This window comes from Pinus tabuliformis, chromosome 2_1, assembly GCF_031772625.1.
Source record: "Pinus tabuliformis cultivar Carrire ecotype Pingquan chromosome 2_1, CPIR1, whole genome shotgun sequence".
Taxonomy (NCBI): domain Eukaryota; kingdom Viridiplantae; phylum Streptophyta; class Pinopsida; order Pinales; family Pinaceae; genus Pinus; species Pinus tabuliformis.
The window spans coordinates 794,694,567-794,709,656 of NC_142299.1; positions in this window are offsets into that span (position 1 = coordinate 794,694,567).

Sequence of the window (15,090 nt, forward strand, 5' to 3'; positions counted from 1 at the left end):
ATAGTACTAAATCATCTGTATGATGGCTTTACATTGATGGTCATCCCATCATGGGTCTATATTTGTAGATGACTATCTATGTACATGTAATGAAAGTTTATATGTTGAGCATGGGTATGCCTTCCCTCAACGATTCATGAAAAATCCAAAATATCATGATATTATGTATTTTAATTGATGTAGGTCACCATCCACTTCGGAACCTCTTCATCACATCATAAAGTATATCACTCGACATTATCATTTTCAACTTCATGCTTTAGGGGGTAGTTGTTACAGATCCATTTGGGAATATCACTCCCAACATTCAGATTAGTACTATTAGGGCTCATCAAATCCTAATCTAGTTGCTACATGCCCTAGACAAGTCATCACTTTGAATGCCTCCTTCCTTGAAAGTTTCTTGTCCTGAAGCCTTCCAAAAATGCCTCCTTGAGGGACTAGTGCAGCCTTGGTCAGGGGTAAATGCACTTCAGTGCAGGTAAACCCATGTCATGGTGCATTTCAGTGCACTTAGGCCCACTTTTACCTATGCTGGGTGAGATTGAGCGAAATCCTCATAGGGTTTTGGGAATATTCTTATCTTCTGGAGCCTTCTAGAAGATTCCCACACTTATCATCTCCTATGAGCTTGAAATTGGATAGGGAATGAGTTAAGTAACCTCCTATCCTCTCATCCCTTCCTCCATGGAAACTAACTCTAAGTTTGGAAGGCCATTCAATACCCTCATTTATGGCCAAACCACCTCCATTTTCCTATAAATTGAGCACTGATTTAAGTGATCAGGGGCTAGACTTTGAGAATTTGTAAGGAGATATTGTTGGTGTGAGGTTTGAGATTGTAAGCAAGTATTATTATGCTACCGAAGTGTTGTGCTTTTGATGTGATGTTGGATGGAACTCAAGCTAGAGGAGTGACATTGGATCAGACTTCATGGTTGTAACTATTCCTTCTACTTAATAAAGCTATTTACACCTTTTTCCATATTCTTGTCTTTATGTATGATGATTATATGTGTAAATTCTTTCGATTCAATTTGCTTATAGTAGATAGATCTCTTGCTTTGGTTGGTTTTTGTCCTCTGTTTATGATTGCAGGTACTTGTCGAGTGGATTAAGTTCGAGAAGGAGTGATGGGAGCCATACAAAGGAGACAAAGGGAAAGCAAAAGATAACAAGTAGGTCCCTTGTCTTATTTATCTTCTATAGAAAAAGGATAAACGCTTTAAATCTGTTGTTCTAGGTGTAGCTACCCACCTAGGGAAATTGTATTTATCTGTAGAGGAAAAATTACACATAACACCACCACAATTCAACATGGCGAATTAGTCAAGTTACCTTTATTTAAGGGCTTGGGAAATGAGGGCCCAGACTAGTTTTGGTTCTTCGTAAAAGTTGTATGGGAAGCTCAGGGTGTCACAGTCGATAACATGAAGAAGGAAACATTGGTTAGCGCCTTGAAGGATTATGTGCTAACTTGGTACATTAAGTACTCTAATGATAACCTAAACGTTGGGTTGGCAGAGATCCAGACCACGCTAAATAAAGAGTTCAGTAGGCTTAAATCTGAGGTGTAGTCGATTGTGGGGTTCAAGGAAATTGTGATGAAACTAGGTGAGACACCTTGGGAATTGGATCAGAGATTGAAGTGTAAAATCCACAAGGCTAATATGAACTTAAAAAATGGATAGCACCGCGAGTGGTTCATGGCTTCGCTCCTGCAACACCTAAGGGTTGCACTATAACAACAGAAGCTTACAACTCAGGTAGAGGCCTTGGAGATTGTAATAAGATTACATGAAACATCGATGCAAGATCCAAATCTAGGGGTTCAGCATATCCATGTGTAGTTGCAAAATCTTTGCCTCGAAATGAAAAGTTTAAAGCAGGATAGAATAGTTCGACTGGAGTGTGGGAAGAGATATGGTGCCTAAAATGTAAAGGTCAGGGGTATGACAAATACCACTGCTCGATCTTTCTGAAATATGTTGCAAGAGCAGGACCAATGCCTTTGAGGCTGGAAGCCCAAGTAGGACCGAGCACGGGGCCTGCGTTGTGGTGAGCTATATGTCAGCTAGCATGGAAACATACTACTGATAACTCTCATTTGCTACAGAAGTTTGTACAAACACCAAAACAACTATTCTCAACTTCTGTAGGTCGGTAGGGCATGATGAGTGCAACTATCGAAGTTATGAATTGATGATGGATAGAACACCCGCCTATAGAGCTAAGGCAGAAACACGACCTCCTAAACAAAGCACTGGGATGGCAGGAATAATATTTGAGGGACGTGGACGAGGCCGAAGAGGAGGAGCACTTGGAAGAGGTCGGGGACAACTGATCTGTTACAATTGTGGAGGACCAGGACACTATGCCCATGAATGCACTAACCCAATGTGTCTGTCGTGCAAATATTATACTCAGTTTGATCATGAGACAGAGGACTATCCTACACTGATAGCGAGGATACGCGACAAAGGGGTGCTACCACCTCAGCCGACTCAAAACCTGCAGATGATGAGGGTTGAACCTCACGAAGAGGATCTGAATTTGAATATAGTGCTCTGAAGTGGAATTGCAATGGGTGATGATAACGGGAAACAACTCGAAGATAGCACATGGGTTTGCAAATCTCCTACGAAGGAGGTAGAATTTGATTTGGTATGCACACATGAGACGTTCATGGAAGCAAAGAAGAGCTTCGTTGAGGCCTCTACCTCAGGGAGTCGGGATAAGCCTAATCAGGAGATGGACCCTTTTATTCTTATGACCTTTCTAGAGACCTGCATGAAGCTGATGCACGATAGCAAGGCTGTGAAATGGTCACAGGAGCTTATAAATAAATGCGTCGGAAATGCTCTAGGTGAATTGCACATGGTACGAAAGATTGGTAAGCATAAAGCAAGGATGGGGTGTGAGATGAGACTGACCGCGTAGATAGGAGAATATGAAATGGATCAAGTTATTCTGGATCTGGGGTTAGATGTGAATGTTTTACCAAAGCATACTTGGGAGTGGATGGGGAGACCCGCGCTGCAGTGGTCTTTGATTCAGTTAAGGATGGTGAATCAACAGAAGATCATCCCCATGGGACAACTACAAAGAGTAACTGTATACTTTGAAGGTGCAAGACACATTGAATGACCTTGAAGTGATAGATATTGTGGATGACAGCAACCCCTACCCTGTGCTCCTTGGCATTGATTAGGCTACTAACATGAACTGGGTAATCAACCTAAAGAAGCGAAAGATGATATTTGAAAAGAAATCGCTTCGCGTAATAGTACCCCTATATCCTACTGAAGGATCGCGTTATACTAAACCAGTCCACGATTATGAAAGAGATGATGATTTGGATTGCGTATATAAGATAACAATGCGAGACTAAGATTGGGTGAATTTGACAACGGATGGACAAATTACATGGGATCGCGAGAGTTCCTGCACCTCAAACTCTGATGAAGAATTAGAGTGCTGGTAGAATCGGCTACATGAAGTAACCATGCTAAGTTGTAACATGATAACCCAGTCGCTGCACTGTGTGTCATTAGAAGTAATAAATCTGCCCACTTATGATGGCTTGAATGATGTGGATGTGTTTTTGGATGCCTTTGAGAGGGAAGTACCAGAGAAGCAGTGCTTCCAGGGTTTGGATTGGGCACTGCACGCTACACCCGCGAGATGGTGGGGTACTCACAAGAGTAGTTTTGACAATTGGCACGAGTGTAGGAGGATGATGCCAACATGCTTTGGGAAGCCGAAGGTATGAATCCAAGACAAATATGATGGGAAGGATGATCCGCACACTTGGTTAAATGGGCTAAGGCATATGGAGCGAAGCCCCAACCTGAATGGGTGCACTTGTTCTGTCATACCTTGGATGTGATCTCAATGAACTGATACTTGGAGACAGAGCTCTGCCATGGCACAGAAAAATGGGATATTTTATGCGAGGGGTTCATAATAATTTTCAACTTTGAAGATGGGTTTGACTGTATTAACGAAGTGCTACAAGAAGTTAAAGCAGCAATCTTTAGGATACCACAGGATCCTTTGGATCTGGTTCAACCCGATTGGACCACTCAGTTGAGCCACGCGCTGGAATGCTATAATATGACTACTGAAGAAGAAGATGAGGACCCACGAAATATTAATATCCCTGAAACCGAGGGTCACCACGAGGTTGAGGGACTGCAGATCAAGAATCATGATATAACTACGCCACTAAAAATGAAATAGGTAAATATTGGTAGGGAGGCAGAGCCCAAATTCATGAAGATTAGAGATTACTGGGATGACACGACAGTAGATAAGGTCGCCAAATTTCTCCACGAATACCAGGATTTGTTCCCTACCAAGTTCACGGAGTTAAAAGGGATAATAAGAGACCTAGGTGCTATGAAGATCACGTTAAAACTTAACGCGAATCCAGTTAAGCAAAGACCTTACTGTCTCAATCTGAAGTATAAGGAGAAGGTCCACTTAGAGCTAAACAAGATGCTCGCGGTAGGCATCATTGATCCCGTAGAAGAATCTGATTGGGTGAGCCCAATGGTGGTACAGGAAAATAAGCAGAAGGATGAAATAAGGATATGCATAGATCTTAGGAAGTTGAATGACGCTTGCATACATGATGCTTTCTCGACTCCGTTCACTGATGATGTATTGGATAATGTAGGTGGCCAGGAAGTGTACTCCACTGATGGGTTCTCTGGGTACCATCAGATCAAAATCGTGCCTCAAGATAGAAGCAAGATGACCTTCACGACTAAATGGGGATGTTTTTAGTACACTATAATGCCTTTCATATTGAAGAATGTGCCTGCATTTTTTTCGTGCGTAGTCATTGTTGCATTCAAAGAATTAATTCATAAGTTTCTGGAGGTGTACTTTGATGACTGGACTCTATTTGGGCTGGTGAAACGTGGCAAGTTTGTGCTTGATGCTAGATACTTGTTGAAGGTACCAGATTGTGCTCAATCTGAAGAAATGCTTGTTTTGTGTGCCTTTTGGGACTTTGTTGGGTCATGTGGTTTGTAGACAGGGATTGATGGTAGATCCCGCAAAGACCGCAGTGATACTTAACTTGGAGGCGCCGAGGAGTGTGAAATAGCTGTGTGCAACCTTAGGACATTTTGGGTACTACAAGAAGTTTATCAATGGCTATGCCTAGATCACCGCGCTTATGGAGAAGTTGTTGAGAAAGGATGTCACATTCTGTTGGAACGAGGACTATCAAAAAAGCTTGAATGTATTGAAAGAAAAAATGGTCACCGCACCGATTTTAGTCTTCCCGGATTGGAAGGAGGAGTTTCATGTACATGTAGACGCATCATGTATAGCACTGGGAGAAGTACTGACACAGGCTAGTGGAGGAGAATTGAACCATCCTATAGCATTCACAAGCAGAAGGTTATCCAAGGCTGAGAAGAACTATTCCACCACTGAGTGCGAAGGGTTAGCCATGGTATACGCGCTGTATAAGTTTATACACTATTTGCTGGGTGGACATTTTAAGATGTATATGGATCATTCTGCATTGAAATACCTAGTAAATAAGCCTGTGTTGGGGGGGAGAATTTATAGGTGGTTGTTATTGTTCCAGGAATATGATTTTGAAGTTATTGTGAAGCTTGGAAGAGTAAACGCAAGACCAGACCATCTGTCACGCATTGAAACAGGGGAAGAGCCCACTAATTTGGAGGAGGGATTGCCTGACGCGCAGCTATTTGTAGTACGCATCGTAGATGGACACTTTGAAGACATCATACACTTCCTAATGACAGGAACTTCCTCAGAAGGTTACACCGTCGAGTAGAAAAAGGAGTTAGTGGTATGCGCGACAGACTTTTCTGTCATTGCTAGACATCTATACAAAATGGGGTCTAATGAAGTATTACGACGATATGTACCAGAGTTTGAAAAGAGTAGTATCCTCATGGATGCTCATTGGGGCAACGCGGGAGGCCATTATGTAGGAAGAGTGACTGCACAGAAGATTCTACACGTAGGGTTGTGGTGGCCAACCCTCCATCGGTATTCAAAATCTTACTGCAAGGCATGTGATGTGTGTCAAAGGACTAGAAAGCCATCACGGAGAGATGAGCTACCTTTGAACCCACAGATGATGTTGCAACCTTTCGAGAAATATGCGATAGATTTTGAGGGACCCATTTAGCCCCAAGGAAAGAAGACGGGAGTGCAGTACATTATCACTGCAATTGAGTATTTAACTTGATGTGTGGAGGCATAGCCTATGAAGGATTGCATAGGCGTGACTGCTGTGAAGTTCCTCTTTAAGTATGTACTAACACGATTTGGGTGTCCAAAGATTTTGATGAGTGATTGTGGTATGCACTTTCTGAACAAAACGATTAGCGTGCTGACGGAGAAATTTCAGGTATATCACCAGAAAATCATGCCTTATCACCCCCAGATTAACGGGATGGTGGGATCATTCAATAAGGTGTTGGAGAATGCACTGACCAAGGTTTGCAATGCTTAGCGAAGTGATTGGGACCTGCGCATACCCACAGTGCTATGGGCTTATCAGACGACATGCAAAAAGTTGACTGGACAAACACCCTTTAGGCTTGTATACAGTATTGAAGCAATGATGCCCATGGAATACATTGTGCCTAGTCTGCACATAGTGTCACTCACAGGTATGACAGATCGTAGAGCCCTAGAAGATAGGCTTGCGCAGCTTGCTGAGCTTGAGGAAGAAAAATTTCTGGTTGGATTTCACCAACAGGTCCAAAAGTAGCGCAAAAAATCATGGCATGATCGACACATTAAGCTGTGCACCTATAAGGTAAATGGTCTGGTTTTGTTATATAACAGTAAGTTTGATAAATTTCCAGGGAAATTCAGAATGCACTGGCTAGGGCCCTATGTCATTGAGGATATTACTAATGGTGGAGTAGTTCAGTTGGTTAAATTGAATGGAGATCCCTTCCTAGGAAAGGTGAATGGTAGTTGATTGAAGCCATACACCGGTGATCCAGCTAGGTGACTATATGAAGGTAGCATAGTCTTAGCACTCCAGGCAGCTGAAAGGAGGCACGAGACTATAAACTACACTGCTCGGGATGGGGAATTGCGCGATTGGAGGATTTTGTGGAATAAGGAAATGTCACAAGGTTCACGACAATGTGAAGAGAGCTACACTACCTAGGGATAAATCACGCAGGTCAGCTAGAAAGTGACCGTTAAAGTCACTGTTCATGATTTGATGGTAGGAATGCAGCCAAATGGAGTGGGCGGCCGAAATTTAAGACAAACGTTATGGGTAAGATCCTTGGAAATCTGCCGCCAATCCAACATTAATGAACCGAATGTGGGGGGAAAAGGTTGGATTTGAATTCAAAATGGCCTATAAATTATAGGTGGAGGCCCAATGAAAAACACTTGGCATTTTGAACATTGCGTTGGTGAGCTCTCAGACGTGCATGATCCGTTCATTCCTCGAAGCATTGCTCGATTGCCTAGTGTTTGATCGATTCCCAGAATCCAACCACAATTTCATCCCAGGATACAAAGATATGGATGCCAAAGCAGTGATAGTCGAGGGGGCTGTGTCGGAGGTTGTTAGGGAGGCAGAGGGAGTTGCTCCAGAGGTTGTAGAGGTATTAGTTGAAGTCCCCAAATCACCACGAATGCCTAGACTAAAGCCAACCCCAACCAAGGAGAGTGCGAAGGATAAGAAGGGAAAGCAGCCTGCGATACCAGTGCGCGCGTCGCCTAGAAGAAACCCACCGAAGGACAAGCCCACCGCACAGGAAAAGGGCAAAGCCATTAACTTAGAGCCGGAAGAGGAAGAAATTGAGGACATTCTGATGGATGATGAGGAGTTGGGCGTGGAAGTGGAGGAAGTTGAATTCAAGGGTTCTGACCCTATCACTAAGTTTCCTGAATACGTCCCTCCACGTAAGGGCAAGACCAAAGTGCCGAAGGACATTGACCAAAACAAGGTTGCGTTGCACACAACTCTGCTACCAGAAGAAATTGTCTTTGAAGGACCGTGATTGGGGTGGGTTCCTCTGTTGAAACTGGAATATTGGGACCTAGCTAACCATGAGAAGTTCCCACACTTGGCGATAGAGCAACTAATGTGTTGGGTTGTTGACATAATCACCGGGATGACCGCATTGGAACTGCGGAAGTGGCTCAAGGGAGTAGACAAGGTAGGTCTGGTCAACCTGCTATGGTTGCCGCATTACAATCACACCCTAATTACAGTATTGGTCATCAAGCAGCTACTATGCTTGGTGCACGATGGGTGTCTGTGGCTGGAGGAGCTGATACCCATCATCGACAGATTGATCCATAGGATCACACGGTTTCCCTACACAGGGGAAAATCCGGCCATGATGTTTGGTGGAAATGGTGGCGTGCAGGCCCTCACGGAGGCCATGAAGGAGAAATTCAAGCTCGTGAAGAAGTCGCGAGGTTATGCCATCTCGAGTATCTACGACCTTGCAGTCAAGGTGGCCACACAGTTTTTGGCAAGAAAGGTTATGGGGAAGTGTCGTGCAGATGAAGTGTCGGCACTAGTCGTCGCGCTAGCAGCTCAATGCATCGAAGGAGTCCAGTTTAATTGGGCATGCTATCTCTACGGTGAGTTCCTTTCGAACTTCCATGAAGCACAAGAGCTCAACAAGACCTTCCACTATGTGTGGCTCTTACTATCTATTGTGCTAGTAACTTGGGAGCTGCTAGAAGACTGTCAATTCCCCTTGGTCTTTCTGGACTTGTAAGAAGTAGTGAAATACACTTCGCTGTGGGTGACCACTTATGCTCAGCACATCAAGGATAGCAAGATCTTCTGGATATTGATGGAAATGAACATCCGCATGGATATCAATCGCAAATCGTGAATGTCACCTACTGTGTTTGCCAAACTGCAGGAGTACATGGAGTTCAAGGTAGAATTTCACCGCCTATCGATCAGGGCACGAAAGGACCCTAAGAAGACATGGTATGACTTGCCTTACTTGGCAAAGAATGACGCGATTGATGCAGTACTTGATCATTGGTCGACAGAGTGGCACATTGCCTTAGACTTAGCAGTGGGTTTGAGCAAGTACGTCGTGCAATGCAAAAAGGAGGAGGCCAAGCTCAAGATGATGTAGTTGGTTGACAAGAGGAAGAAGGAGGCCATTGACAAGGCCCAGGCATAGCACGATGCCGCCCAACAGGCGGAAAAACAGACAGGTGAAACAGAGCGTGGGTCTGACAAAGGTGCAGGTCGCCTTCGCCCGAAACAGAGGAAGAAACGAAGGAGCAAACAGAGTAGCATAGAGCAGACCTATAGACAATGTCATATCACATAAAACATCTAAGAGAACTAGAAAAATTGGGGCCACAGAAGAAATCCAAGGCCAGTAAGGTGTCGCTGGACCCAATCACCCTCACAAAGGGAGATTTGAATGACATTGGAGACACGGTACAGGATGTCATCGCGGAGGTCCTACAATAGTTCGAGCAGCAACAACAATAACTATTAGGGGCCATCCAGACAGGTCTGCATGAGTTATAGATCTGTGCATCACAGGCTGACACAGTGTCCACCAACCTCACTATCGGCACTTCAAAAGTTGTCGAGATGCTGTGTGCAAAGGACTCCCAAGCGATAGTGGCTGTCGGATGGAGCACTGACCATAGAAAATGAAGTTGACATGCCCACTATCAGCGCCCTCAAGGGAGTGGGGTTGAACCTGGCAGCTCTCCTTGGCGAGACGCTCCACCTACTGTAAGATGGAGTGATCACAGAGCTAAGGGCCCATGAACACCATGCTTTGCAGGTAATAAGTGAGCAGAAGATTAATAATGAACAGATGGCCCTACAACGAGACACTGCCCTCACTTCCGTGGTGGAACTCACTAACACAAATATGTGCATGATTAAGGCTGTGGGGGAAGACTGCCGAATGGTCCCTGAATTGGCCATTCTTGAGGATGCAGAGGCAGATGAATATCTCTACAAGCTTGTTATAGGGGTGCACGATGCTCGCACAGAGTTGGCTAAGGTTCAGCTAGAGCTGAGCCTACAGATTGAAGATTCACAGTTGAAGGCCTAGCCTTCAACTCCAGTAGAAGTAAAGGATCAACGTGCAACCACTGTCATAGAGGTGATAGTGGCGGTAGACAGTGCAGTAGCAGACTGCACAAGACTATTTGAATAGTTGTTCGAGGTCTCGATGAGCCTGCAGGAGGACCCTAATCTACAATGGTTGGAGATAGAGGCGCGGGAACTGCAACAGTGCTATGATGAAGTAAAAGGCACAACGCGAACTGTTGCTCTCACACACAGACTGGCGATGTTGCATGAGGCCAAAGCATTGAAAGAAGAGGTAGATGTAGCATAGCACAAAGAGGCGGTGGTGAAGGCGTGCTTGAAGCCCTAGTTGGATAAATCTTATTCAATCATGACCTCCATTGAAGGAAAGCTTGCTAATCTCCAAGCGACTCAGCAGAAGCTTCAGGCTGATATTTCAGGACCAGCAACAGAGGAGTTGGTTGAAGAAGTTAAGTAGGCGGCTGTAGAGTGCACTGCCAAGGTTGTCGTCATACGGGTCGAGCTGGGAGGTCTTCACACCAAGACCTTCGCACCTACACAGTGACTCGAGGGAGAATCACCATGTCTGTGTTGGGGGCCTATTAGGAACGGGTTCCCCTAAGGACAGTTTTGGGGCTAAAAGCCCATGTTTTGGGACAAATTTGTAATAAAGATGTAAAGTCTCCACATTTTGTGGTCGCGGAGTGCAAAGGTGTCAAGAGTCATAAAGGGTTGTACACCCTCATTTTGTAAAGTGTAAATTTAGATGTAAAGATCCACCCATGGTTCACGGACCATGGGATTGTATAAAAAAGAGCTAAGTAAGTAAGATTTAAGTAGTTAAGTGGACAACGAAGAATGAAGTATGGAGTTAAGCATTGGAGTCTAAGTGTTCTTGGGTCTTAGTGTAGGTAGAGGCTCTGTAGGTGAGTGCACAGAGGCCTAGGGTGGACGTCAGTAGTTGAGTGCACGGACCCTTGCAGCTGTGTGCGTAGGGCAGATAGAGTATATATTAACTTAAAGATATCAATAAAGAGAAGTATTCCACAATTACTGTGTATTTAGTTCTTGTTAATGCATCTCCTTATATTGCGTTTTGGGTTTAATTTACAATGTTTATGTAATGTGCGAATATATGTGATTATATTGGTTAATTGAACGCAAGTAAGAATATTAGCTTATGCAGCGCTAACTTTGACTAATTAGTAAGATAAGTAGAACACTTAAGATAAGTTGGGAACCTATACAATACACTGTCATAGTTGCATGGAAGTACCTGGATCATGAGTTAAGGTTGCACGAAGATCAATTGTACACCTTCGCAGAGGTACTGAAGGGTAGATTAAAGAGTAGAATGACAGAGCTCTAAGGCTTAACGACTTGTGTGGAAACTTGGTTCCAGCATCCCCCCATACTGCTTCGGGTGAGACTCCAGTCCATGCTCCGCGGACTGATGCCGAAAGATCTAGTAGTGTAGGGATTTTTTTGGCTAACTAATGCTGAACCTGGGTCAGGCCCCACCAAGCCAACACTTTTTCCATTCCTTAAGGAATTACCTTATGTCACTGATATTGTTGCTCATAGATTGTTGGTTTGTCATAATACTTTTTTATTTTTTCCTTACATTGATAATTTCTTAGTCCATTAGACCATGTAGCTCCATTGTTGTGTGTGGGTTGAGCTCCTTGACCTTACATGTAATACTAGACCCTCCTTTAGCATATTTGTATTTTCATGCATGGCTCTATCTATCATTTCCCCCTATCTTATTTAGTTTAGGTCCCATAAGAAGGTTTGTCTAAAGTTAATTTACCAACTCAACCTTAAGGAATTCATTCGAGATGAGATTATCAAGGAACATATGTGATATGCCAATTCACATGACATTTGCTTTTGATGCTAAATCTCGTACCACAAGATCCATGACCAACTCATGCCCACCCACAACTTCAAACAACCAATCTGCTCAATCTCAAGCTCAACTAGCTACTCAAGTTGCCAATAACCCTAATGGATGATGACTTTGGATTGTTTATAAGAGTTCCCAAAACTATCATAAAGTAGTTGCAAACTAAAAGGGTTAGCTTCACAAATCAACTTCCTCTAGTTTGTTGATGTTTTATAAACCCATACATTGGTTGGTTGGAAGAAGGCAATCCACCCTTCCTAGAAAATTCTTCTCAAGGAGTTGGTAGGATCGCTCACTTTCCACCTTCCCTTCTGAACTCCTAAGAAACTCGAAACCACTAGGATTTTAAAAAAGATAAAGTTTCACAATCTAGGAGATTGATTTAATTACCCCATGATGAAAGGTCCAACAACTTTGATTTTTTACAAAATTATGCATAAACTGGGTGATCATTCTTACAAAGTACTTATGACTATATTAATACCATTTATAAATGGATTTAATATCATGGAAGGCTAGGAACCTTACTAATCCCTATAGGAGAAATAGGGTCCACAAGATAAGGATCTTGCCTTAGAATATTGATGTTTCATGCATTTAGGAAGTGAAAATAATAGTTCTTTGTTACAAATGCCTTGAATTATATTTCATCATATGTTGCTACTTTCATGACGAACCATAGTAAGGATAAAGGTGGATTTGCAACTACCTTTTCAATAATGCCTTTTGGAACTGACCTCTCAAGCAGATTAATTTGGACACAATTAAATGCAAATGATTAAATGATGGGTTTCCGTATATATGAATCTAGTAATTCTAAAGAGTTGACCCTTAAATGAAATTATATAGCTAACAAAATCCCCTAATTCCATTGCCTATTATGTGGAGATTTAAACATAATTCATGCATAGGAAGAAAAATAAGAAAAATGACTTACAATGCCATTGAGGCTAAGTTTGTCCTCAGACAACCAAGCTCCCCAAGATTAAACTCAATGAATGGCACAAGTCACCAACAACCCTAATAAAATGGGTTCAAGTAGTCTACAAGAACTCTCAAAACAATAAATCAAGTGTAACAAAAAAGGCTTAACCTATCAAGTTCACAATAGTTTGTGTCAATGCCAAAAGGCCCACAACCTTAACTTGTGGGAAGGACATGGAATGCCCCATGGTGAAACAACTCCTTTGAAGGAGATTGTAGGAGGATTGTAGGAGGAATTAATCCATTAAGTCCCCTTTCAAACTCCCAAGTGGCCTCAAACCTCAAGGTATCTCAAAAATTACCAAGCTTCACACTCTAGAATATTGGTTCTATTCCTTAGCCATGATAGGGACGACAACTTTGAATACTTATGAAGTTCTATCTAGGTTGAGAAAAAATGTTGATGAATATAATATGGATTATATTACTATCATTTTGCAAATGAAGTTAACATCGTAAAATATGAAGGACCTTAAAGATCCTTATTGAAAAACCATGGCTTATGATATAGGGGCCTTGCTTAAATATCTTGATATTTTGTGTGTAGAAGAAGTGAAAAGTTTTGTTTTTTTTGCTTCATTGTGCCCCAGATTATATTTGGTCGCATGTTGTCTCCATGACTTATTATGGCAAGGTGGAGTTGTAACTCTAGTCTCGCCCCCTCAACAATATGCTAGATAATGGACCCTTCCTAGAGATTAATTTGGATGTTAATGAATTGGATTGGTTGAATGTTTGGTTTCAGTATTTTTGAATAGAATGATGTTTTAGAACATACCCTTCTATGGTATTAGATAGCCAACAAACTCTCTAAGTCCCATTAGCTATGTGGGCATGACAACATGATGGACACTCAAAAAGAAAAAGAAAGCACATAGCTCATTAAAATGCCTCATAGTGATAACTTTACCAAAAATGCCTTCAAGGGAAAGCTTGGGTTGTATGGTCCCACTAAATTTAGAAGGAAAGAGTCAATTAAATTATGGTGTACATAGTTTGCTCTTCAAAAGGGCACCCAAATAGTTATTGTTTGAGCATAATACCTTGATTTTACTACAATTATGTAAGGCCTATAAATATGTTAGGAGACGGTTCTCTTCCACACAACCAACCAATACACTTCTATATTTGTAATGGTGAATAAAAAATGGTTGATTGATGCAATCCTTTCTAACATGGTAGCACTTATTACTTCCCCTCCTTCTTGCCCATGTTAATGTTTTAAACCTAATTTATAATTTTTAACCCTAGCTTACGGGTATAAATTCTATATTATAATAAATGTTTTATATATTAAATAGACATTATAAAATAGTTGTAATAAGAAATAAATTATCCTATATTTGTATTAAATCTAATTTATGGTGCTTTAAAATAAATATAAAAGTAAACTAAAAATAAATCTAAATTAATAAACTTTAAAATAAATATAATAAACTTAGTATCTTTAAAATAATTATAATAAACTTAGTATCTAATTAATTTGAGTAATGTCTTGAACTCTTGTGAAAACTTACAGAACAAAGCAAATCATTCAATCACATGATTGTTTCACATGCACCAATTCTAACTTCAATTCAAATCAATTATACATTCACATTGCAATGCAAATGTTTACATCACCGTTTATGCTATGCGATGCACAGATCTTGTTGTTGACTCCATTGTTTTACTATGCAATGTCGGCGCCGATCAAGATTTCAATTGGAGACTGTCGGTGTCACCTGGTTTGAATCAATCTTTCAAATGTATCTTTTCACTTGAGTGTAATTTATTTGAATATGCAAGAAATTTATTGGAAGTCTTTGACTTTTTGAGTGTAATTTATTGTAACATTCAATAAATTCGAATTTGTTCATATTTCCCGTGTATTCCAAAACCTGCGATATATATTAAGCATGGCCTGTCACTTTTCCTGAACTTTCGCTGTAGGTGTATTAGAAAAAAAAGATAAGAGGAGAGATAGTGATTTTGCCCCATATAAATTTTATACTGTAATATTATTTATTTTAACAATTATATATATAGGAAATTACACACTGACTTCAATATTTTTAGATAATGATTTCAACTTATTACATAATAATAATTAATAGTTTATTTAATATTTTTAGATAATGACTCTATTCATTAT